Raw genomic sequence first — 24,277 nt, forward strand, 5'->3', positions numbered from 1 at the left:
AATCTTAGTCTTGTCTTTGTCATTTGGATTCAGAGACAAATCTAAAGAGAGCAGATCTGCCCTCCTCCTGCCTGGACCTTCCTGAGACAGCCCAGCTAACACATAAGTAGCAAAGCTCAGACCAGCAGTATGAGGCTCTGTGGCAGGGGCTAGCTGACAGAAGCCAAGCATGTGCTTCCTACGTGCTTCATGAGAGGGGCCAACCCCTACTGGATCCTGCTCCCTAGTCAAAGCCAAAAACAGACCGCACCCTGCTTTTAAAACAGCGACTCATCAGGAAGACTCTGATGGGGCTTTGTTTCTTGTTTTGCTCTTTGGTCCCCAAAAGGAACACATGGCCACCCCTCGGGGCTCATCCCAGTGTCTCCTCTTGGAAGGAAGATGTGCTCTTTCTAGGCCAGCATTCCAAATGCAGCAACGCTTTGGTTTGACAAAGAGAAAGGGGGTCTGACCTGGTTGGATATTGAATCTGGCTCTCTCCCTCCCTCCCACCTCCCCGCCTTTCCTTTTATCTCCCAAAGTGGTCCTCTCCGGGCTGATGGGAGAGGGCGTGCGCTGTGCTGGGGGTCACATCGCCTCCCCTCCCGACTTCCTCAGCCCCCGCGTCCCTCGCACACTTGCTTGTGCAGCTGCTGTGTGTAAATTCCTCACATACATCTCTGGCCGGCCAGTTTATTTTTACAAACAATAAATAGGACGACATTCCTATGGTGTCCCTCTCTGGACAGTCTAGTTTACAGAGCTGAAGAGACAGTGATGGAAGATTGGTGGGGTTTATACAGATGGTGGTCCGCATGTCGTAAATCTCATAAACACAGAGTGAGGGTTTTTTTTTTTTTTTTTTCTAAGAAACACAAACAACAACAACTTACTCCCCCACCCCCTTTTTTTTCTTTCCCCCAAGATCACAAGACATTATCAAGGCCTGCAAATCATGACCAGATGATATTAAGTTGCTTCAATAACACTCTGGATCCCTTCCGGTGTGCTATTTTTCTTCATTAGAAACGATAGCCCAAGTGCACCAAGGCCTCTTTCCTTCTCCTCAAAATTTATAGATCACAGCCTCTAAACTAATTGTTACTTGCACACTAGGCTGCAAGCTGTTTGTGCATGGAGCAATTACCTCCAAGGCTTGATGAAAGGCATGGGGGAGGCAGGAGGGTGAGGAAATTGAAACACTCAGGCAGGGTGGCCAGGGTGCCCTGACATTGTGGATAAAAGTGAATGCGAAGTTCCCTTATCCATCACCTACCTTGTTCAAAGCTTGAGATGTGACAGATACCTGGTGCAAGCTGCTGACTTCATATCGTTATGAACCAAGCCCCTTCCAGACCAACATCTCCCTAGGAAAGAGAAGCATTTGCCCAGATTCTCTGTCTTAACCTCCCAGGTTATAGCACTTCCTATAGCTCAGAGAGTCATTGACTTCCCTGTGAATAAGCAAAGCAAGAGATTGGGTTCCCTGTGGCTACCCTGTCCAGGAGGTTCTCAGGATCTGGGTAGCAAAGCTAAGAGTGCACTCACTGGATGACTGCCAGGTGCTGTCCCTGTGACAGCATCATCCCACCTCAAGCCAGGTTCTCCTCCCCTAGGCAGAGCAAAATCTGAAGGCCTGGGGTCAGAATTAGAGATCTGTCTGACTGCTGCCTTTTGTAGACAGAGAAACAGAGGCTCACCGGCAGGCCAACATCACAGGGCATGCTAGTGCCAGAGCCAGGTCTCTTGACTCCATACTCAGATCTGTTACTGTCTGGCAATGTTGATGCCCTGGAAATCATGCCACTTGGAGGTAGAGTTCTCATTCAAAATGCCATGCGAGAAATAGCCCCAGCTGATCCCACCAAGGATGATTACCAAAGAGTCGCAGCACATCACCAGTCATAGTCCAGCAGAAAGAAAGTTCTTATTTAGTGGGGTTCGCAAAGTGGTGTTCTTTCCGGGGTACAATCAGGCTTGGTCAATCAAGTCTTCGAGATCAGCCCATAATATGAGGACGCTGTTAGTGTGCCATCTGTAACCCCCAACACCCACCATTCTTGTGTCCTGCCAGAACCTGGGACTGTGCGTGAGAGATGCTCAGCCCTCATGATGCTGAACAGAAATGCCAATGAGTGAACACTCTGGGAGCAGCACTCTACCAAAGAAGGAAAGGAGTGGTGAATAAATGCCTCGGTTTCCTCCTCCCTCAAAGGGAACAACTCCAAGGCATCGCTTCTGGGTGTCCCAGGGTTCCCCGGTGGGATTGAGCCCTGACATGCACAGGCGTATGCTGCTCCTTAGCACAAATTTTAGTGGATGCCTTCTCTGCCCCACATTACCTCCCAACTGCCCTGCCAGCAATTCCAGAGATCACTGTCTAAATAAATTTCTCGCTTGCAAATCCTTGTCTCAGAGTCCACTTCCGGGGAAACCAAACCCAAGATACTTCCCAGTGTCTTCTCTCTTTGTGAAGAATGTTGAGGTCTGTTTAATGGTTCCCTTTAAAAAAAAGTGTTTTCTTCCTTTTTTTTTTTTTTTGACAGAGTCTTGCTGTGTCTCCAGGCTGGAGTACAGTGGCGTGATCTCGGCTCACTGCAACCTCTGCCTCCTGGGTTCAGGCGATTCCCCTGCCCCAGCCTCCCTGCTAGTCCTGCTAGCTGGGACCACAGGCACCCGCCACCACGCCTGGCTAATTTTTTGTATTTTAGTAGAGATGGGGTTTCACCATGTTGGCCAGGATGGTCTTGATTTCCTGACTTCATGATCCACCTGCCTTGGCCTCCCAAAGTGTTGGGATTACAGGCATGAGCCACCGTGCCCAGCCAAAAATACATTTTCTTTATCAGAATTTTTAATTAAGGATATTTGAAATAAAGATAAAAAAACAAAGATTCCTGTTCTATTAAAAATCAGAAAATCTGGCATCCACGCATGGCAGCCCTGAGCAGGAGCTGGAAGGGGCCGCCACTTTCAGAGAAGGCTGTTCTCTCCACTTCCTTACGGTTCCCACCAGGTCCAGCTTTGTTCTTTCAGGTCAGTTTCCTGGTCCCTATAGACAATTGAGTTTTTGAACTCAAGATTTCTGTTTCATCCTAGGCATCTTCTAAAGAGCTGTAGACAACAGATCAAGCATTTTTCTTGCATTCCGTTTAATTTCTTCCTGAAATCTAACAAAGGAATTCCCCATGATTTGGGCAACTATGCCTCTTTTTGTTCTTTTTAAATTCAGATTTTTATGATAGTTACTCTCTGTTTTTACAGCAGAAGAGATTTCCCTGATCTGCAGTCATCTGTGTAAGCTCCCTGCACTTTTTTCACATTCAACAGGAAACGAGACCAATGACATGCCCCGTTGCCTTCAGTTCATGGTGGGCTCCTGCGTAGCCCACTTGAATGGTTTTGATTTTTCCCTTGAGAAGATGAACTCTCAAAAATAATTCCCATCCTCCTCCTTCCTCATACCCTACCACTACTACTATTCATGAGTTATTTTTCTTCTTGTATGGAGGAATCCTTTGGACCCCTCAAAGACTTCTCAAATTGCATCAATTCACTTTTCTCTCATATCAAAGTACTACGTGGTACCATTGTCAGCCTCATAATATAACCAACTATAATAAAACAAATCTAAATATGTGTTTAAAAGAGCATGTGTGACCTACTGTGGTAGTGTGGTGTAACATTTGAATTCTGTCACCTTAGAAACTTAGAGGTTTACCTGAAAAATGCCATCACTTCTGTTCCATGGAATTGAACTTTTGCCAGGATCCTTTTGCTGTGGCTGCAAAAGGGTCAACGTGTAGGATAAGGGAGAAATTCATTCCATTGTCCAGGTAATGTGCCTACATAAATCTAAAAGCCGGACATAAGAAAACTTCATTTTTTTGCTTCATCTCTGCTGGTTTTTCACCAACTGAAGAAGGGCAGACCATTGAATGTGAATGATTCTGAGAAGTTTGCATTCTTAGGAGAACTGAGTCATTGGCCCCATGGCTTCCTTGTTCCTCCTCTGGGTTTGGCCTTGTGTGAACAGGTGGCAACAAGGTCTTAAAATTACCAATGAACACACTTCTGTCCCAAATCTGCTTTGTAGCGGGAGCTCTGAGCTTGGAATCCACAGCAGCCTGGCCACTCCAGCCAACAAGAGGAAGCAATGCAGCAAAGCACAGGGTCAAAGAGTGGAGGTACTTTTAGGATATTTTCCAGGTAAACATCCTATAAATAGGGAGAGTCAAGATGCCACAGCAGGCAGTCCCAGCATGGAATACAAAGCATAGGTGTGGCATGGAGACCCAGTGGAGGGACCAGCACAACCTAAGGAGAAACCTCAGAACATCAGAACTAGAGTGGAACTCAGGTATGGGGCTTTCTTATGGGGGCAAAGAAGGCGGCCATGTCAACATGCCAGGGAGTCTCACCCCAAGCAAGGTTCTGCCTCTCCTCTACTTAAACCCCTAAAAGGCTCCCTGTTGCTCTCAAGATAAAGTCTAAACCCCTAAACAGAGCTTTTCAACATCAAGGGTCTGGTTGGCCTCACAGAACTTCATTTGTTCCTCATTGTCTGTCCACAGGCTCTCTGACTGCTGGGCTGGGCCTTGAGTAAGCTGGTGGGGGGATTGGAGATCAACCAGACCTGGTGCCCACCCTCAGGAAGCTCACTGTTCAGTAGGGAGACAGATAGGGGACAAATAGTTTACAGAGCTACTTCATAAGTGTTGTGAGAATTCAGAGATGACAAAAAGAAAGGGGTGATCAGCTCATTTGGGGGCGGGAAGGAAGTCCTTCAAACCAAAGACCTTCAAGACCAAGGAACAGTTCACTGAGGGCAGGACAAAAGAAACGAAAACAGTCCAGCAGAGAGATAATGACTTGAACACAGACGGAGGGGCTCAATGCTGCTTGGAACATAAGAACTTCAGTGAGACAGGAGGTCACAAGGGATGTCTGGGGGACTAGAGGGACGTCTTGGTTCCTGGGCCAAAACTCAAGTTTCCATGCTGAGTTATGGGGACTACCTGGAGGTCACCTGTGCTTGGAGGCTTCCTGAGTCTGTCAGTACTGTGTAGGTTATATGTGGCACATCCTCCCACAAGAGACATGAATGTTGGGCTCACGTTCCTGGAAAATCAAGTGGGTATCATGGCTCCAGGGTCCTTTCTCCACCTCTGAGCTCCTCTTTCCTCCTTGTTGGCTTTGTATTTCAGCCAAGTTTTCCCCAAGTGATGACAAAGATGGCCATGGGGAGCTCAGAGATGCATCTACAAGTTTAACAACCTTCTAGATAGAGTTTCCCTTCCCTATTAGTTTCCACGAAATTTCAAGGGAAATAGCCTCATTGGTCCCAGCTGTGCCACATCCTTGTTTCTGGACCAATTGCTGCGGCCAAGGAGATGTAGCATTTTCTGAAGCCAGACCCAGGTCATGGCTAATTCCTGTAGCCCTGGGTAGGGTCAGTTTCCCCTGCTCCCATGATGATTGTGGATAGAGTGTTGGCAACCCAGGAGAAATGAGGGTTTTTTTGCTAAAATGGACACTGAATACAGGGCAAGTAAAAGCCAGTGCTATTTCCCATACAACTCTGAATCGAGCCCCTTACCCTCCAGATGTACAGCTTGTGCAGAGAACAACATCCCTCTTGCCAAGATGATAGCTGCCTTGACTTTGATGTTCCTCAGTTTCCACACTTAACGTCAGCTCTTCTGCCAGGGCTGCATACTTGTTTGTTTTGTCTGGACAGATTTTTGTGATGCTTCTGCTGCAGGAAACAGCTACATCAATAAGGTCCACTGTTTTGTTAGCTTTATCAAGGAGCAGAATGTCTGCTCTGGTGAGCTGCTTTTGTGTCTCCAGCTATCTCAGAATAGCTGTTTTCCAACATATTCTTTTTCTTTGTGCTATTTTCTTTACCCAAGCCCACTTTCAAATAATTAATTGGTGAGCTTTGTGGCAACATTCTTGTACCTATTAGCATTTCATCCTGCTATCCAAGGTGGTTTACGACTTCTGTATTTCCTAGCAATTAGATTTTGCTTATCAAGCAAATGGGTTCAAGAGCAATGACATTGCACTGTATCTATGAAAACAGGTCTTCAAAGCACGAAAAATGACATGTTATGTTACTCCTGCTGTTGCTATGGCTACTTTGCCTGCATAATATTGACTAAGGAGATGTCAGAAAATCTGCTAAAGAGCAGAGATTTCTGTATCTTTCTTCCCTCCCTTTCTCCTTCCTTCAGCAAAGACTTACTGAGCAACTATTACACCCTAGGCACTAGACATATAGTAATATTTCTAAAATTCACCTAATATCATATATAACTATATCTATAATAATATAATACTATCTTATGTAAGTATGTATCTACAATATAATATAAATATACAAAATACATAAATATTTATATATAAATAAATTATAAATATATATTTGATCTATGACATATGTATCAGTGCTTACTATTTGACAGGCACTGTTCTAAGAACTCTGCACACAAAAACTCTTTTAATCTTTTTTTCATTTTCTTAACAATCTCTTCTTTTTCTTTCTTTTTAGTTTATAATTTTAAATTTTGTGGGTACATAGTAGGTGTATATATTTAGGGGGTACTTATTCTTAATATAATATCATAAATACATTTTATAGATAAAGAAATTAAGGCAATAAGCAATCAAATGACTTTCCTAATATCATACAACTAGTTACTAGAAGAGAAAGGACCTTAACCCAGGCCTCAGAATCGCTACACTATTCAATAGCAGACAAATCTTAAAAATCAAAAACAAACAAACTAACAAAAAGAATCATTACATTGTGCTACTAATCCATTTGTTGAGTATCACATGAAAAAAATTACAAATTATGGCTAATATGATGATGGATAAGTTTTAGGACCTTATAAGGAGCTCAGTCCGGTTCAATGGCTATAGTGAGGGAAGGCATCTCTGAAGAAGGGATGTAGCAGCTGAAATTTGAGGACGAGTTGGAAGTAAGTGGTGTTGGGAGGACAAAGAGAAGATCAAAGGCAGGTGTCAGGCAGAGGGACAGTAGATATGTACCTGCCCCCAAACCCAAATGGAGCCTAGTAGACTCTGTGACTGGAAGCAAAACCTGTAGAGGTGGTGTAGTTAGGTTAGAAACAGTAAGGTCATGCTTTGTGAGTTTTTTATTTCTGGTAGACAGAAAATGGCCCCCAAAGTGACTGTGAATATGTTACCTCGTGTGGCAAAGGGACTTCACTATGTGATTAAACGTACCATGGACCTTGACAGGCGGAGAGTATGCAGTTGCACCCAATTTAATCACCTAAGTCCTTAAAAGCAGAGACTTTTTCAGCCATGGTCACAAAGAAAAATGTGACTACAAAAAAGAGTCAGGAAGAAGTGACTTTGATGGCTTTGAAGATGAAGACATGGAATAGAGCCAAGGAAGAGGGTGTCCTCTAGAAGCTGGAAATGTAACCAAGTATAATAAGAAACAAAGCCAAACATGTATTTTAAAAAACATGTATGACATAATGTAGCAGTTAGGTATAATATTTGAATAGTTCTGTCAACTTAGAAAGTTAGATGTTTGCCTGACAAAATGACAGTACTTCTGTTCCATGGAATTGGACCCTTGGAAAAGGAGGGAAACAGCTTTCTCCTATAGAGCCTCCGGAAAGAATGAAGCCCTGAGAACATCTTGTTTATAGCCCCGTGAGACCAGGTCAGATTTCTGACTCCAGAACTGTAAGATAATGGATTTGTGTTGCGTTAAACTAAGTTTGTGGTCATTTGTGACAGCAGCGATAGGAAATTAACACATGTCATAAAAAGCTATTGATGGCTTTGAGCAGAGGGACAGCACTATCAAAAATTTTTTTTTGGAACTTCAACAATTTTTTATCACCAAACTTGTGCAGGGTTAACGCTTTCACCTGGAGAACAGCAAAAATGACACTCTAACAAGATCAAGGGTGGGAGGGCACAAACCCAATGAAGACTGTCTCTTAAAAAAAGCATTAAGAAAAAATGCATTATCTGCATAAGCATTGTTTTAAAAACTAAAACGTCCCAGTGTGGCAGAAAAATATCCCAAAGTGATTTCAGTGCACAAAAAAACAGCATTTGGCAGTCTGTGCTGCCTTAAAAACTCTAACTTAGAATGACCCTAGGAGAAAATCATCCTTCCTCTATTAAAAAAAAAAAAAAATCCCTTTTTTCCTTGTCCTTGTTCAGATTCCATGAAACACTCAAAGAATAACAGGATGAACAACATCCAGCCCACTTCTCTCATCCCCTATCTCTTAAGGCTCACACTCAGGACTATTCCTTAGGAACCTTCACCTCTACTACAATCAGAAAATTGATCCCTAATTTCTGGGCCAGAGTCCTAGAAACTTGCAAATCACCCTCCTGCTTCCTTCAAGGAGAAGCCCCAGGGTTCCTTGAAAGATCAAGGGGACGGTGTATCTGGCTGCAACTGGAATGCCTGCCGGGTTGGGCCCAGGGGAGCCCTTTCTCAGCAAAAGCACCCCAACACCTTATTACTGAAAGTCTAACCTACCAGGTAAAGCAAAGGAACAGCAGGCACCAAACTACAGCTGTACCAAAAAGGTGCACCTCTCCAACATTAACCATAAAGGTAAGGGAGGTGAGGAGAGCCGAGTGAGTATTTGACCTCATCTGTCTTCTGAGAAGCTTGCATATTTTAGGCCAAAGCCTTGTTGCAGAGAAAGACATTTGGCCAAAGAGTTGTCTTTGCTGTGTCTGGCTGGATAAAGCTGCCATTTCTGGGCATCCTGGTTCAAGGCTGCTTTATGGAAGCTTTGCTCCCTTATGTAGAGTACTTTAGAATTACTGCGGAAATTTTCCATTTGCCTTCATAACTGGCAAATACTTCAACAGCAGTTTCTCAAAAACCACCAACGGAGAAAGACCACCCCTTAAGTTGAGGATCACAGCTCCTTCCAGTCAATGCACTTCTTGCCAGACTTTTGTAGCAGCTCATTGGTTTTAGAAAAATGTCTGCATCCAGTAGGGCATGGTGGCTCACACCTGTAATCCTAGCACTTTGGGAGGCAAACGTGGGTGGATCACTTGAGGTCAGGAGTTCAAAACCAGCTTGGTCATCATGGTGAAACCCAGTCTCTACTAAAAATGCAAAAAAATTATCTGGGCATGGTGGTGTGCACCTGTAGCTCCTGCCCAGCTACTCGGGAGGCTGAGGGAGGAGAATCACTTGAACCCGGGAGGTGGAGGTTGCAGTGAGCCAAGATCATGCCACTGCACTCCAGCCTGGGTGAAAGAGCAAGACTCATCTCCAAAAAAAAAGAAAGAAAGAAAGAAAGAAAAGTGTCTACATCCAAAGAACCTCTATACGCAGACAACAGGGAGGGTTGAGCCAGCTGCAGAATGTGGTACTATTTCCTATCCATGGCACTGCCCTTCTTCTGAGCATAAGAGCCCCAGAGCAAGAAGACAAGCCAGTCTGAGTTCTGATTTAGCCAGGACACAACTATGTCAGTGAGTTGCTCCCAGCCTCTCTCCTTATAAGAACTGGCTTGATGGGCCAGAATAGTGAGACCGCATTGAGTAGAAGAACCCCTTGTTTGGCCCACCCAGATAAATCTCCATGCTGAGGGTGAACAAAACCATCGATGTCTGCATTCAACAATTTTTAAGCATTTTCTGAACTGGGCGGAGGTGGAACAGGTCTTTGCACATGAAAGCAGAGCCTGTGAGCTTAACTGGGTCCATGATATGGATCCTGTATGGGAATGAGAGCCTTCACATCTCCTATGTCACACATATGGGTCTAGGTTCTGAAAACTTGGTGTGGGGGTGAATAAACAATGTAATGTCTGTTTTATTCTGCACAAATCCCATTAGCTTTATAAAATACTCTTTCCTGAACTGCACTGAGGTACTTCTTCCAACTCTCACCAAAACACATGGGTAGTTGTGGACCATGAGTCTATGTTGGGCCATGAGTCTGGGAAGAGACCTGACCTTCCCCTTTAGATGTGAACCAAGTGCTCAGTGCTCAGCAGTGAGGAGGACAGCATGCTGGGCTTATCCTTCCTGGCCCTGGCTTTCTTGATGGGGTGGGCCTCTGCATCTCAGTTCTCCTAAGCTACAGCTGCCACACCAGTCCCCAGGTCAGCCGGCTTGGGACTGTGGGAAAGAGACTTCCCAGCCAGATTGGGAGAGAGGAAGCAGTAGAGTATCTTCTGGCTGTTCTTCCCAGAGCTGAGGAGGAAGCAAATACACAGCCCAAGGACCTACAAGGCTTCCACTGGCTGCAGAAGTCAGCAATTCAAATTTTTAAAAATTAGTTGCATATTTTTATCTGGGTCTCATATTATTTCACTGTGATTTGGGGGTTGTGACGGTTAATTTAATGTCAACTTCACTGGGCTAAGGGATGCCCACATAGCTGATGAAACATTATTTCTGGGCATCCCTTAAAGTCTGTGCGGGTGTTTCTGGAAGAGATCCACATCTGGGTTGGTGGACAGAGTAAAGCAGATGGCCTTCACCAACGCAGGTGAAGTCACCCAATTCACCGAGGGCCCAGAGAGAACAAAAAGGCAGAGGAAAGGTGAGTTTGCTCTCTGCTTAAGCTCAGACACCCAACTTCTTCTGCCCTCAGAGGTCAGCACTTCCGGTTCCAGGTCCCACTCAGATGGGAACTGACACTGTCAGCCCCTCCCCACTCACACCCTTGTTTCTGAAGCCTGCAGACTTGGACAAACTGCACCACGAAATGTCCTGTTTCTCCAGCTTGCCAGTGGCACAGGTGGCAGGTTGTGGGACTTCCCAGCCTCTGTAATCATGTGAGCCAGTTCCTGTACTGGTTCCATTTCTCTGGAAAACCCTGAGACGGGAGTCAAACATCAGCCACATTTTACTAAGCTGTTGACAAAGTTTTCAACTGGGGTTGGAGGAAACTATTTTTCTACATCACAGGACAAACTGTCCTCATTTCTTTCACTAGACATTTGTATCAATTCCTGCTGTTGTCATCAGCCACTGGCACCAATGTCTGACAGCAGCAGAGATTTCCAGGGGCCTTGGTGAATTCCAATGCTGGCCTAACTTGGGGGACCTTAGGTGAGTTGCATAACCTCTCTGAACTTCAATTTCTCTGCTGTCAGATGGAAATTCTGCCAAGGCCTATTCCACGAATGGGTCATTATGAAGATTTAAAAAAAAAACCTAATTGTCCGAACTTTAATCTTGTCACAGAGTAGAGCTCAACAAAAGCTACTTTCTCTTTTTCTGTGTAGTTGCTTCCAGTGCTCCGGTGGCTTCTGGGTCAGACAATGCAGTAAATGACTGGACAACTATAGCCATGAACATGAACTATTCATGTAAATGTAAGGGCCAGGGGAGAATCAATTATCAGCATAAAGATGACAGGCAAGCCTCTCTCCATAGAAATGTTTTCTTATTATATTCCAAAGCATTATAACTCTCTGTGTCCTCCATTATCCTAGTTATTGGCTGGAGTGATAGGAATGAGCTGTTGCTGACAGTGGTGTTACTCATGAGAACATGACTGCTGGTCGACAGCTCTGTGCAGGGACAGACAATGGCTTGTCCCAGCTGGAGGAAGTCCTCCGTCTAGTGACTTAGGGAAGTAGTAAAAGGAGACAACCAGGTAATTACCAACCCCCCACACACTTTCCATAAATAATGTAGCCGTTCCCTGTATATCTATCCCTGATATAATACATCTTTTCTTTGTTTCTGATGAATAGACATAAACCTAAAAAGGAAGTATCTTGAGTATGTCTTGGCCACTTTTACTATATAGACAGATTGATGGGTGCTTAAAATTTCAGTACAGATATCAGTAGGGCAGTAGGGTCCCTCTGCTTCTTATAATCTAGCTAAGAGTGGGTCAGACTATGGAATGTCTGTGTCCTTCAAGAGTCCTCTGATTTTTAGAATCACTTCTGACTCCAGGCACCCTACTTCTGCTGATTTGGAGAATTTTAGGAACCATCTGAGTCCTTCCAGTTTCTAATTGTCAAACCAACCTGGAAGCCAGAAGGCAGAGGTACCTGTGGATGTAGTTGACACAGCTGAGCCTCCCAGCACAGAAAGCAGGGTGGAGCTGAAGATGCTAGTGCAATACGTGAGCATGTGTGCGTATACAAGATGCCATGTGGGCTTGGGTGATAGAGTCCTTTGTGTGTCTGTATAGGATTGGGAGTGGAGTGCACTGGTGCATCCCTGACCAGTTGGAGATGGGAGAAGCATGGGGTGTTCCCTTCCAAGATTCCAATTCCCTTCTTCAGATGTACTCTTGAATTCAGCTAGACCAGACAGCACAGGAAAGCTGCTGGCTGATCCACACCTCTTCTGGTTTCTTGGCTGATTTGGAGTTCCCTGGGCCCTCCCTAAGTGTAAGTGTCACCCTCAGCAGACCCTGAGTGACACAGCAAGCAAGATACAAAGGGGACGGGGGGCTCTGATGGGAATCAGGATGTAAAGAGAGCCCATTTTAGGACAGGGGCCTTTGCAAAAAATCAGGCCAGGGAGGGCATTCCAGCACGCAGCGTTCACCCGAGAGGAGGGAACATCACCTTGTAGGCAAAGACTGAGAATATGCAATAGCTGAGGGATTCTCAGGACCCCTCCCCTGCTTCCCCATGGGCTTAGGCCATCTCCTCACTTGCTCACGGGGTTCTCTCCGGCAGATCTGCCCTCCCACTCATACTTCCTTCATTTCCCAACACGTCTGCTTAACATCTTGCTCCCTTCTCTTAGGCACTTTTGTTTTATCACTTAATTTTTAACTGTCTTCCCCACTTCCAATCTCACGTTCCCTCAAAACACTTCTCATTGCCGCCATGAGGTCTGTCACGCCCAGGGATGTTATTCTGACCGTATAAACCTAGAAAACCATATCTGAACACAACAACATAATTTGAAGATGTTGTCCAACATCCTGCTACGCTCAGCTTAGTCCCCTAGCTTGAGCTGGCTCTGCTCACAGCCCTAGGAAAGACAGTTTTTCCTACCTGTATGATACCACACTCGCAGGTCACAGCCAATTGTGTCAGGTACATTTACTGACTCTGGAGAAGACAAGCCATGGGTGGCCAGTGCCCACTCAGATCTGTTATTGCCCAACCCTTTGAACAATTGAGGGAGTTTGGAACAGAGTCAAGTGAGTGTAGAGCACTAGAGAGATGTCTCTGGCCAGTGAGATCCCCATCACTGCCCTCTGTCCATCCTTCTTTCTTCTTTCTTTAGCTCGGTCACCCACCCAGGCTGGAGTGCAGTGGCATGATCTCAGCTCACTGCAGTGTCCGCCTCCTGGGTTCAAGCAATTCTCCTGCCTCAGCTTCCCAAGTAGCTGGGAATACAGGCACCCGCCACCATGCCTGGCTAATTTTTTTATATTTTTAGTAGAGACGGGGTTTCATCATGTTGGCCAGGCTGGTCTGGAACTCCTGATCTCAGGCGATCCGCTTGCCTTGGCCTCCCAAAGTGCTGAGATTACAGGTATGAGCCACTGTGCCCAGCCTGCCCATCCTTCTTAAGTACCATTTGTTTAAGTCTGTGGATTTAAACCAGAATGCAAAACTGGACTGCAGATCACCTAGCTAGGCACCGTTTTCTTTGTCTGTTGATCCAGGTCAAGGGTTTGATGAGTTTCACTGATACCCATCAGGAGTTTAAAGACCAAGGGCAAGAGAATCATGGGGTCTACCTTTGGCCGCATTCTGGTTGGGCCCACCCTACAACAAGAAGTTGTCTTTATAACACTTTCTTTATAAAACCTTATATAACATATATACATTTTATAGATATATACATATAACTTTATAAAGTTTTCTTTATAAAACCCAGTCATTGAAGATTTTTCTTTTGTATTTTTAAATAATAGGCATTTTCATCTGAATAGCTCGTAAGCAAGTCAGTGGGGACAAGGACAGCAGTTAAAGAGTCTGTGTGTATCCACACTGGAGCAGCAGCCTGGAATAGCCAGAGAACTTGGGCTTTGAACTCAAACTAAACTGGGTGCAAATCTAAGCTCCAACACTTCCCAGCCGTGACTTTGGGCAAGATGTTTGAACTCACTCATTTATTTACTCAGCAAATATCTGTTGAGCCCCTACTATGGCCTGACTAGGTGCTAAGCCCTGGGACTACAGCAGAAATCAGACAGACATGCTCTGTCTTTACTAAGCTTCAACATAGCAAAGAACTAAGCAGTTATCCTATCTGTGTTGTTAAGACAATAACTATTGTAAGAGCCATTGCGAGATCAGAATATATATATGTGTGTATATATACACATACACACACTCACACACACCTCACAGGCCTCCATCAACATGACCCTGTTCTCTTTTGTTTGAGTGAAACAGCTTCTGGGCAGCTTGATGCTTTCTAGATCTTGGCCTCCTGGCTATGTCTGCATATTTTCTTCAACATCTAAGGAGTACTTACTGAGTGTCAATAATCTGCCTGGCACTGTTCCAGGCACTTGGGACACATCAGTGAACAAGACAAAGTCCCCAGGCGCATGGAGGTGCTAGATGGAGCCAAATGATGAATCACTGACATACCAAAGACATAAATTGTGCACTGTCTCAGTTCCCGAGGCCCCACAAGCAGACTCTGAGGTAAGAGCTGGTGCAGGGACATTATCTGGGAGGTCATTCCAGGAAGCACAGGTGAGGAAGAGGGATGGGGAGGCAAGGCAGGGGAGAGAAAGATAAATAAAAACACATTAGTAGCCCAGGCAACATGAGCAAACTCTATCGCTACTAAAAACAAAAAAATTAGCTGGATACAGTGGTGCACCCCTGTAGTCCTAGCTACTTGGGAGACTGAGGTGGGAGGATCTCCTGAGCTTGAGAGGCAGAGGTTGTAGTGAGCCAAGATTGCACCACGGCACTCCAGCCTGGGCAACAGAGCAAAACCCTGTCTCAAACAAACAAACAAACAAACAAACAAAAAGCATTAGTGAGCAAAGGGTTAGGGTTAGAGTTAGCCTGTTTTTAAACATCACAAGCATCAAATCATACAGGATGCATGTATCTTTGTCCTACTCTTTCTACCTAGTCAACATCATGGCTGTGAGATCCTTCCATGTCCCTGGATTGGTCTGAAGATTGCTCCTTCTCATTGCAGCGCAGTAGTCCACCACGTGACTCTACCATAATTTACTTCCCAGCCCAGGGACTTTGCATTGTTTCTGATTTGGGGCTGTAAGCACCGCTCTGAAGGTCTCTCTTAGTTGAACACATGCTCATTTCTATCTGGTATTTACCCAATGAGGCAGAATAGAGTCTGGAGACAGGGAACCTAATGCTGATTTGTGCTGACTTCCTAGAACTGAATCCAAAGGAAAACCCCAGCTTTCTACACCCAAGTAACAAAAGGATCAGAGGCTACTCCCTTTGCACTGCCTTGCAGATGAAAACTGAAAAGTACCTATAATTGGTCTCCTCCCTCAACCAATCAGACTGGTCGTGGGGCCAAGTCTTCATGTGTAACTTTGCTTCACTTCACCCTCTGATTGGTCACCTTCTGTGACCTTCTGTGACTAATCAGAATGGCTGCAGGCCAAATCTTCTTTTACACAGGGCGTAACCAAGTAAACCAAGTTTACCCTCTGGAGGGTAAACTCCACAAAATTCTGTAACCAACGATCTTGAGCCACTTGCTCAAGCCAGCCTCCCACTCTGTGGAGTGAATTTTTGTTCACAGACATCTGTACTTTCATTGCTTCATTGCTTTCTTTGTGCGTTTTGTCCAATTTTTTGTTCAAAACACCAAGAATTTGGATGACAGGTAGTCAAGACCCTCCACTGGTAACACCAGGAGTGGAATTGTTGGGTTGTAGAGTTTGCATAGATTCAGCTTTGGAAAATAATTAGCAGATGTTTTGCAGACCAATTCTGAAAAAAAGAAAATAGTTACAGGTTTGACTGTTTTATACTCAACATGAAAATAGTTTGTAGACAGTCCCATGCGGGGTTAAAAATAAATATTTTTATAGCTGAAATGACTTACTCTATTAAGAAGAAGAATGTCAGTGAGAAAATTGGCCCTCTTGTCGGCCAATATCCAGGCCTTTGGGGAACACCTGAGGAAGCATCTTCCTCATTTGCCACTTTAAATTTAAAACATGCCATAGGGGGACAGCTGGAGGAATGCAAGTGCCTCAAATGCTGTCTCTTATTCCCCTAAAGGGGTGTCTCTGCTTCAATTTCCAGAAATCCACATGTCATCTCCACCATTTTCAGGCTCAGGGAAGATGTTTATTGTTCAGTAGATACCTGTAAGCCTCAAGATTTGGGGAGTAGGGGGATATGGAGCAGTTGTGAGGATGTGAATTCTTGATTCAGACACACCAGGTATTAAAGCTTGAATCCTAGTTTGTGATCTTGGATGAATTATTTCCCCTTTTGGGTTCTGGTTTCTTCATCTGCAAAATGGACAAAATAACAGTTCTTGTCATTGAGAGAGATTATGGAAAGGACAGTCTGAAATGCATGAAAAGGAATTAGCATGGGGCTAGCGCCTAATTCTCAGAAAACATTAACTGCAATCAGCATCATCGCTGTGGTTATTTGTGTTTGCTAGCTGTCAGAGTGGGGATGTTCCCAGCTGTGCAGCACCCAAGTGGGCACTGCAGGTTCATTCTCCCCACCTCTTTCTTCCATGAGGCAACTAAGTCATCACTCTCCCCACCCCCAGCTCTCTGCGGTAGCAGAAGAATCCAGGCTACAAGTGCCAGAATCACATCACACTGAGCTTGCTAATCCTTTTTGCCCTCAGATGTGGTTAGCTGGGGAGGGGAAAGGCAAGAGGAGGGAGGTTGGCAAGTTGCAAACCCAGGACAACAAAGCTGAGCTGCCTGAAGCCTGCAGCCAGGAGCAAACGGAAACAAATTAGTTCAATCCCAGAATGTAAACCGGCTTTGACAGAGATGCATGGAAAAGCCATGCAAGGAAAGCCTGCTGCAATTTCTCATCTAGTTAGCAGAGGGATCAATGCCATGGGCACAGGCCCCGTAGACAACACTGCACGCGGCAGCGTGTGCAGGGCCTGGGGCCTGGGACCCCCCTTTGGGGTTCCCAGATGCATCGGGTGCCACGGTCAGCTTTGGGGGAAGGGGACTTGCCCTCAGATGTTCTAGTCCATGTATTATAGTGCCTGAGAGTCCTGCATGACAGCTTGATTCGGGGATATAGAATTTTAGGACTTGGAGGATATTCTGTCCAGAGATTTTTATATTCTAGAATTCTATGAATGTGCACTGGGGGCTAGGAGGACGCTGTGAAGATAGGGAAACACTGAATAATAGGTGGGCTCCCGGCTTCAAACAGAGCTTTCATATGTTTCGGATTGGGATGAACCACATGAAATTGCCATTTTTATTGGTCAAAAGCAGCTCATGATTGACAATTTCATTTGGTTACATGAGATGCAGGCTGGATTTGATCCTGAGCAAGCCACCAGCTCCAGGAGGATGGGACAATGGGGTGCAAATCACTTCTCCATCTCTGGACCTGAAACAGGACCTGGCATACGCCACAGCTGGAATAGCAAATGAATGAAGCAGGTGTCAATGCCCTCATGGGTTCTTTCTCTATTCATTCATATATTTGTGAACAAGCATTCACTGGTATTAGTATGCATCAGATATTAAATGCTGGGTTACAACAATTAATCTATACTTTATTTAAGTATAGTTAAATTACTTTAACAGCAGACAGACATTGACTTTCCCTGAGGCCATTTATAGTGCAGTGGGTGAGACAGACATTAAACATACGGTGGCCTGAGTGTTAGTTACAATTGTGATAAGTGGTACAAAGGAAAGAGGGCATATAATCATTGAGTGTTGGATGCGGCTTGGATGTTTTGTCCTCTCCAGATCTCATGTTCAAATGTAATCCCCCGTGTTGGAGGTGGGTCTCATGCTAAGTGTCTGGGTCATGGGGACAAATTCCTCATGAATTTGGGTGCTGTCCTCAGATAATGAGTGAGTTCTGGCTCTGAGTTCACACAAGATCTGGTTGTTTAAAAGAGTGTGGCACCTCCCCATCTCTGTCTGGCTCCTCCTCTCACCCTGTGATACTCTGGCTCTCCCTTTGCCTTTCACCATGATTGGAGGCATTCTGAGGCCTCACCAGAAGCAGATGCCAGCACCATGCTTCCTGTACAGACTGCAGAACTGTGAGCCCAAATAAACCACTTTTCTTTATAAATTACCCAGCCTCAGGTGTCCCTTTATAGTAATGCAAGAACAAACTAACATAGCACTCATTAGGTGCAAAGTGCAAGGGTGGCCACTGGGAAGGTTACAGTAATAAGATGCTGCCCAGCTGCCAAGAGAAGAAAGTGTAGTAGGCAGTATTCTGCTCACAAAGATTTGGTGTCTCTCCCTTGGAAGAATTGTTCTTACCTCACCTATTGAGCTCAGGCATGGCCATGTGACTTGTTTTAGCCAATGAAATGTGAGCATGAGTGATTAGTCATTTCCAGGCAGAAGATTCAAGCCTCAGTGTGCCATGCTCTCTTTCCCTGCTGCCACACACTGCTGCTTCTTTAGCAAGGGTCCTGGAATACAGGCCCTGGGAAGCAGAGTCCTCAGCCCTTCCCAATGGGTGCAAAAATCACCTAAGAAATCACCTAAGAATTTCAGGTTGTTTGTTTCAGACTGTTTCAGCATAAGCTTGTCTGACTAACAGCAGTCATCCATGCCCTTGCCCTAATCTAATATGAAACCATGTTATAGACTTCCACATTCCTCTCCAGTGTCAAGTACAGTAGCTTCCATGTGGTAAGTACCAGTAAATGATTGTGAATGAACAATGCAGCACAGGTTGTGGTAATTGCCATAAAAGAAGGGCAAATCTGGTGTCCTGAGAGCTCAGAGAAGGGAGAGCTCAGCTTTAAGCTCCAGAATGAGAGCATCTTGAGCACAGACTGACCCTAAATGCTGGGTAAATAACAATGAGTATTATGATCACTGTTACATTCTAGTCCAGTTGTGTTTGGGGAATGGCTTGCAGGTGAGTGAGAGTGGAACATATCATACTGTCCATGATCTTTCTTTATACTCCAGAGGGCATGAACTCTAGTAGCTATGGCCTTATATTCTTAGAGCCTCACGATCAGAGAAAGGCATGCATCCTTCTCAGCTCAAATTTCTTAAATCCCAGGGAAGACTTCCTATTGGCTCAATTGAAGTCACATGTCTTTTCTTGAACCAATCAATAACTGTGGTCTCTGGGTAAAATCCAATTCAATAGCCCAGCCAAAATTTGGTCCAAAAAGAACAGTATCTGTTCTAGGAAGAACAGAGTCAGAGTCATCGTGAGTCAGGCAGGCTCCCCATTTTTATAAGTTTTATGCAATCATTTATTGAGTACTTACTGCTCTATGGAAGACTTTGTGCTTGGCACTGTGGAGGAATATAGAAGACATAGAAGCAGAAGGGGTATTGGGACTTGAGGAGGCAGAGGCAAGGAAAAAGTAAAGCCCAGACTGAGTCCAGCCCCTACTGCACAGACACTCCCTCTGGGCTGCCCTGCCCTGGAATGTCTCTCCACCAGAAAGCTCTGGTACCCTCCCAGCACAGTCCCCAAAGAGCTAAAAATCAAGGCCGCTCACTCCTGAGCCTGACAGCCAAGCTGGATGAGAATGAATGGGGCTCTGTGAGGCATCTTGCAGCCTTCTTGACAATGCTCTGGCCCGTGCACTCTGTTCTCGTGGTTTCTGTCTCCTCTTCTGTGTTTACAGGGTTGGGCAGCTGCTACAGCCCTTGTCTCTTCCCTGGGTGTCTCAGAGTGACAGAGATGAAGAAGTCACTTGGCTCTAGGAAATGTGGCCTGGCTCTGATATGGTTTGGCTTTGTGTCCCCACCTAAACCTCATCTGGAATTGTAATCCCCACGTGTTGAGGGAGGGAGGTGTTTGGATCATGGGGGCAGTTTCCCCCATGCTGTTCTCATGATAGTGAGTTCTCACGAGATCCGATGGTTTTGTAAGTGTATGGAAAACTCCTCCTTTGCTCACTCTTCTCTGTCTTGCTGCCTTGTGAAGGTGACTGCTTCCCCTTCTGCCATGATTATAAGTTTCCTGAGGTCTCCCCAGCCATGCAGAACTGTAAGTCCATTAAAGCTCCTTTGTTTATAAATTACTCAGTCTCAGGTATTTCTTTATAGCAGTGTGAGAATGAACTAATACAGTGTGAGAACTAATACAGTGTAAGAATGAACTAATAACAGTGTGAGAACAAACTACAAGCTCTGTCCACAGTCAGCACTATGCAGTAGGCACTGAAGCGAGACAGAACTAAGTCTAACCAGAATGCTGTCACTCACAAGCTGGCTGGCATGGGATGTTAGAGCAACTGGGAATGTGCTGGGCAGTACGTAGTATTAAAATAGGACTGCAGTGACTAAAACAAATCAGGGTGTATTTTTCATGCCTACAAGAAGTTCAGGTTTAGTGGCTCAACCACCAAAGGGCCACCAACTCTGAAACTCTTTGGGCCTTTTCATTTTGCAAGCTGGCCTCAGTAGTGTGAGGCATTGCATCTGTCAGCAGATGAGCACCGAAGAGGGGTTTAGGGCAGGGCAAAGGCAGTGGGACATGTCTTGTCTGTCTCTTTTTATCATGAGAGCAAAACCCTTCCCAGAAACTTCCAGCAGGCTTAGATCTTATTGGCCAGATCAAAAGAAACAGGGAAAACAGATATTTTGTTTCTCCAGTCTTCATAGTGGAAGACAACAAGTGAAAAAAGTATTGGGAACAACCGTAGGTCAGCCAGTTGTCCGTGTCTGCTCCAGGAAGTTACCTTCTTAGCCCCATGCACTAGTTTCCTAGAGATTCCGGAACAAAAGACTGCAAACTTTGAGTGGCTTAAAAAACAGAAGTTTTTTGCCTCACAGTTCCAGAGGCAAGAAGTCCAAGACTGGTGTTGACAGTGTTGGTTCCTTCTGAGGGCTGAGAGGGAGGATCTGATCCCAGTCCCTGCTTCAGCTTCCCAGGGCTGGCTTGACATCTTTGGCATTCCTTGGCTTGGAGAAGCATCACCCTGCCTCCTGCCTTCATCATCACATGGTGTTCTCCCAGGGTGTGTGTCTGCTTCCACATTTCCCCTCTTCATCAGAACTCCAGTCTTACTGGATTACAGTCCACCCTAATGACCCCACTTCAATTTCATTAGCTCTGTAAAGACCCTGCCTCCAGATAAGGTCACATTCTGCGATACTGGGGGTTAGGATGTCAACATATAAATTTGAGGGGGACACAGTTCAACCCATAATAGTCCCCTTTCTTAATCTATAAAATGAGTACAAGAGTTCCTGCCCCACGCTGGCTGTAAGACTTAAACGGGGTGATCCACATAAGGAACTCCCATCAGTGCTGGCCCAGAGTGAGGACCCAATATACAGCTGCTGTGTGCGGCTCCCGGGGCTCCGCACCTCTAGGGCTGAGGCTAAGGTCAGGGCCAATGAAAGGAAGATGAGGCCTAGAAGGAGAGAGGCCCATCAGTTCCCAGCCCCTAGAGTTTGCCCGTGTCCCCAGTGGGACAGACATGACCTGACAACTGACTAGCTGACCCTCATGATCCAAGATGGCCCCATCCTTGGCTAGTCAGGACAGGGTGGCCTCACATACTTGGTCCCACAGAGCTCCCATTTCCAGGAAAGTAACCTTTAGCAGCTCCAAGGGAAAGGTGGAGGAGTGGGCTCCCCAGCCCTCACTTGGCAATCTCTTCTCTTCTGGGCAGTAATGGAATCCACCTTTTCTTCTGGGGGCCACTTCCAACAAGAGCAGGACGGGCTGCGATCCCAGGTTCCGAGGGGCTGCTGTCTCTTCCCACTTGAGTGTTTTGAGTAAATTACAAGGCTCTTATCAGTGGTGGGGGCTTTATTGTTCTGCCAGGACATCTCCCTTTGTCAAAAACACAATAACTTGTTGTTAAGTGGTACTTTTTTAGGTTTTCCAAGCAGACAGACTAATTGTATCTTTTAATCTGGGTCAAACTGCTCTTGCTTATTACAAATTGGCTCTGAATCCTAAAAAGAGAGGGGAAAATGTGAGGAGCATTTGCAAATAATTTAGAGGCAGAATTACCTTCAGACAAACATTATGTCATATTGGGGAGAAATGCTTACCCAGACCTCAGCCTAGTTATGCTCTGGTTGGCCCAGAGGGAAGCTGAGGGACAGAGAATGTTCCCTGCTACAGATTCTGGCTACTCATGGAGCTTGTGAATGAGGGGAGCCAATTTGGGCATAGAACCAGGCATTACAGCCTGGATAATGATTCCCAGAAGTATCTGTTCCTAAGCCTGTAACCTGTAAATATTACCTTATTTGGAAAAAGGGGTATTCATAGATTTTACTGCATTAGGGAGTTTATGCTGGGTTATTTAGGTGAGTCTTAAATGCAATCACAACTGTCCTTATAAGAGAAATATGGAGGGAGATATGACACAGACAAAAGAAGAAGACAGAGCTTAGAGTGATGCAGCCACAAGCCAAGCCTTGCCAGCAGCCACCAGATTCTCCTAGAGCCCCTAGAAAGACTAGGGTCCTGCTGATACCTTAATTTTAGTCTAGTAAAACTGACTCAAGGCCTCTGACCTCCAGAACTATAAGAGAATACATTTTCATTATTTTAAGCAACCAAGTGTGTAGAAATTTGTTACTGCAGCTTTAGGAAACTAATGCACCAGGAGATTCCTGTTGGTGGCTCCACTCTACCCAGAGAGGACTTTCCAAGGCTGAAGAGGCCCCCAAGAGACATGGAAAGTATCACAGAAAAGATTGGCCATTGGCTGGTGGTGTTCTAGCTCCTGTGTTGCCACTTCCTAGTTGTGTAACCCTCTCTGAACCTCAGTTGCTTCATTAGAAAAGCAAGAATAACCAATCTCCTCACTACATTGTTGGAGTATTAAATGACAGGGCACACATAAACCAGAAGATGGCATGTCACCATTGATGATCAGGGAAGGTTACTTTTTTGTTTAATTTTTATTGTTATGCCTCCATTGACTTTCCAGGGGCTATTGTCAGAGTCATCAAGCAGTTTCTTGGGGCACTCTAAACTGTACTCATATCCTGTGCAAACCCTTTAATTTGCCAGGCAGTGCTATTTGTAAACTTCATGAGCTCAGATCATTGAGGGTTAATTTCTCATGACTCAAAACAGTTTGCAGAAAACGTTGATGGCGACGTAAAGCAAAATGGTGCTCAAGCCAGAAAGGTGACATCCATAACAATGAGGCCAAGAGAGATATTTATGTCACCCAATTCACCAAAAAGAACACTATTTTTGAAAAAGGCAATTGAAGAATTAGCCATATCTATGCACCTCTGATAATTGTCCTTGGGTTGAGGCAAGGCTGGCCTTAACTACATTCATGATGTGTTTCCAGGGATACTCCTGGACTACCCACCTTTGAAATAACTTCACTATCAGAACTGTAAATTCCACTGTTAGAGATTTATCCCTTTGGTGAGCTCAAGCAGGGACCAATTGAGAGTCAAGTATCACTAAGAAGCCAGTTCCAGTTATTAATAACTTAATAAATTGCAGTTTGCCATTTAAAACCTTCCAGTGTCTTCCTGATGCTTCAGAAAAAAAACTACATAATTTTCATGGTCTCCACGGCCTCCACAATCTGATCTTCTCCTCCTTGCCCTTGTATGTTTCTTCTAGTTGTTCAAATGTTCTATGATCTCTCTCTCTCCTGCCTCAGGCCTTTACACAGGTTGCTCTATCTGGAGAAGATATTTAAAACATACTGACCTCCTGGGGCTGGGAACTATACAGGGAAGGGGAAGAGTGAACATGAAGATAATGGGACATGGTCTTCACACTCAAGATGCTTGTCTTCAAGTAGGAGTCACAGCTGAAAAGAAACTGAGAACAGTCAGAGCAAGCAGCCCAGATGTGAGACAGCTAAATGCTACAGGTCTTAGGAGAGACCATTTCTCCTAGAGGTGGTGGAGGGGATACAGGAGGCAGCAGAACCTTTGAAGGATGCATCACACTTAGCCATGGGGGGAAGACTGCTGTAGAGAGTAATTTCTAGGGGCAGCTCAGGCAAAGACACTGAGGGGGCAGAATGTGAACATTCAGAGAAGAACAACAGCTGGAACAAACACTGAGCACCAGGAAATTACCCCAGATCACAGCAGTCCCTCATGACCTGACCCTGCCCATCTCCCCATTTCCTCTCACTTACAGTGGCCCAGCCACGTGGGCCTTCCATCTGCGACCCCAGTGAGTTTGTGGTTCCTCACTTAGGGCCT

General features: G+C 45.2%; 1 long non-coding RNA gene and 1 pseudogene across 1 annotated transcript; both read right to left on the reverse strand.

The window, feature by feature from the left end:
- Window positions 1-2,909: 2,909 nt before the first annotated feature.
- LOC126944914 (uncharacterized) lies at window positions 2,910-16,598 on the reverse strand. The gene is made up of 3 exons (XR_007722223.1): window positions 16,006-16,598; window positions 15,424-15,890; window positions 2,910-5,737 (listed from the first exon to the last, which is right to left on the reverse strand). It is a non-coding gene; the product is annotated as an uncharacterized LOC126944914 (long non-coding RNA).
- Window positions 9,338-11,033, reverse strand: LOC126944912 (uracil-DNA glycosylase-like; annotated as a pseudogene).
- Window positions 16,599-24,277: the final 7,679 nt, after the last annotated feature.

The sequence above is a fragment of the Macaca thibetana genome, chromosome 20, assembly GCF_024542745.1.
Source record: "Macaca thibetana thibetana isolate TM-01 chromosome 20, ASM2454274v1, whole genome shotgun sequence".
In the NCBI taxonomy this organism is placed as follows: domain Eukaryota; kingdom Metazoa; phylum Chordata; class Mammalia; order Primates; family Cercopithecidae; genus Macaca; species Macaca thibetana.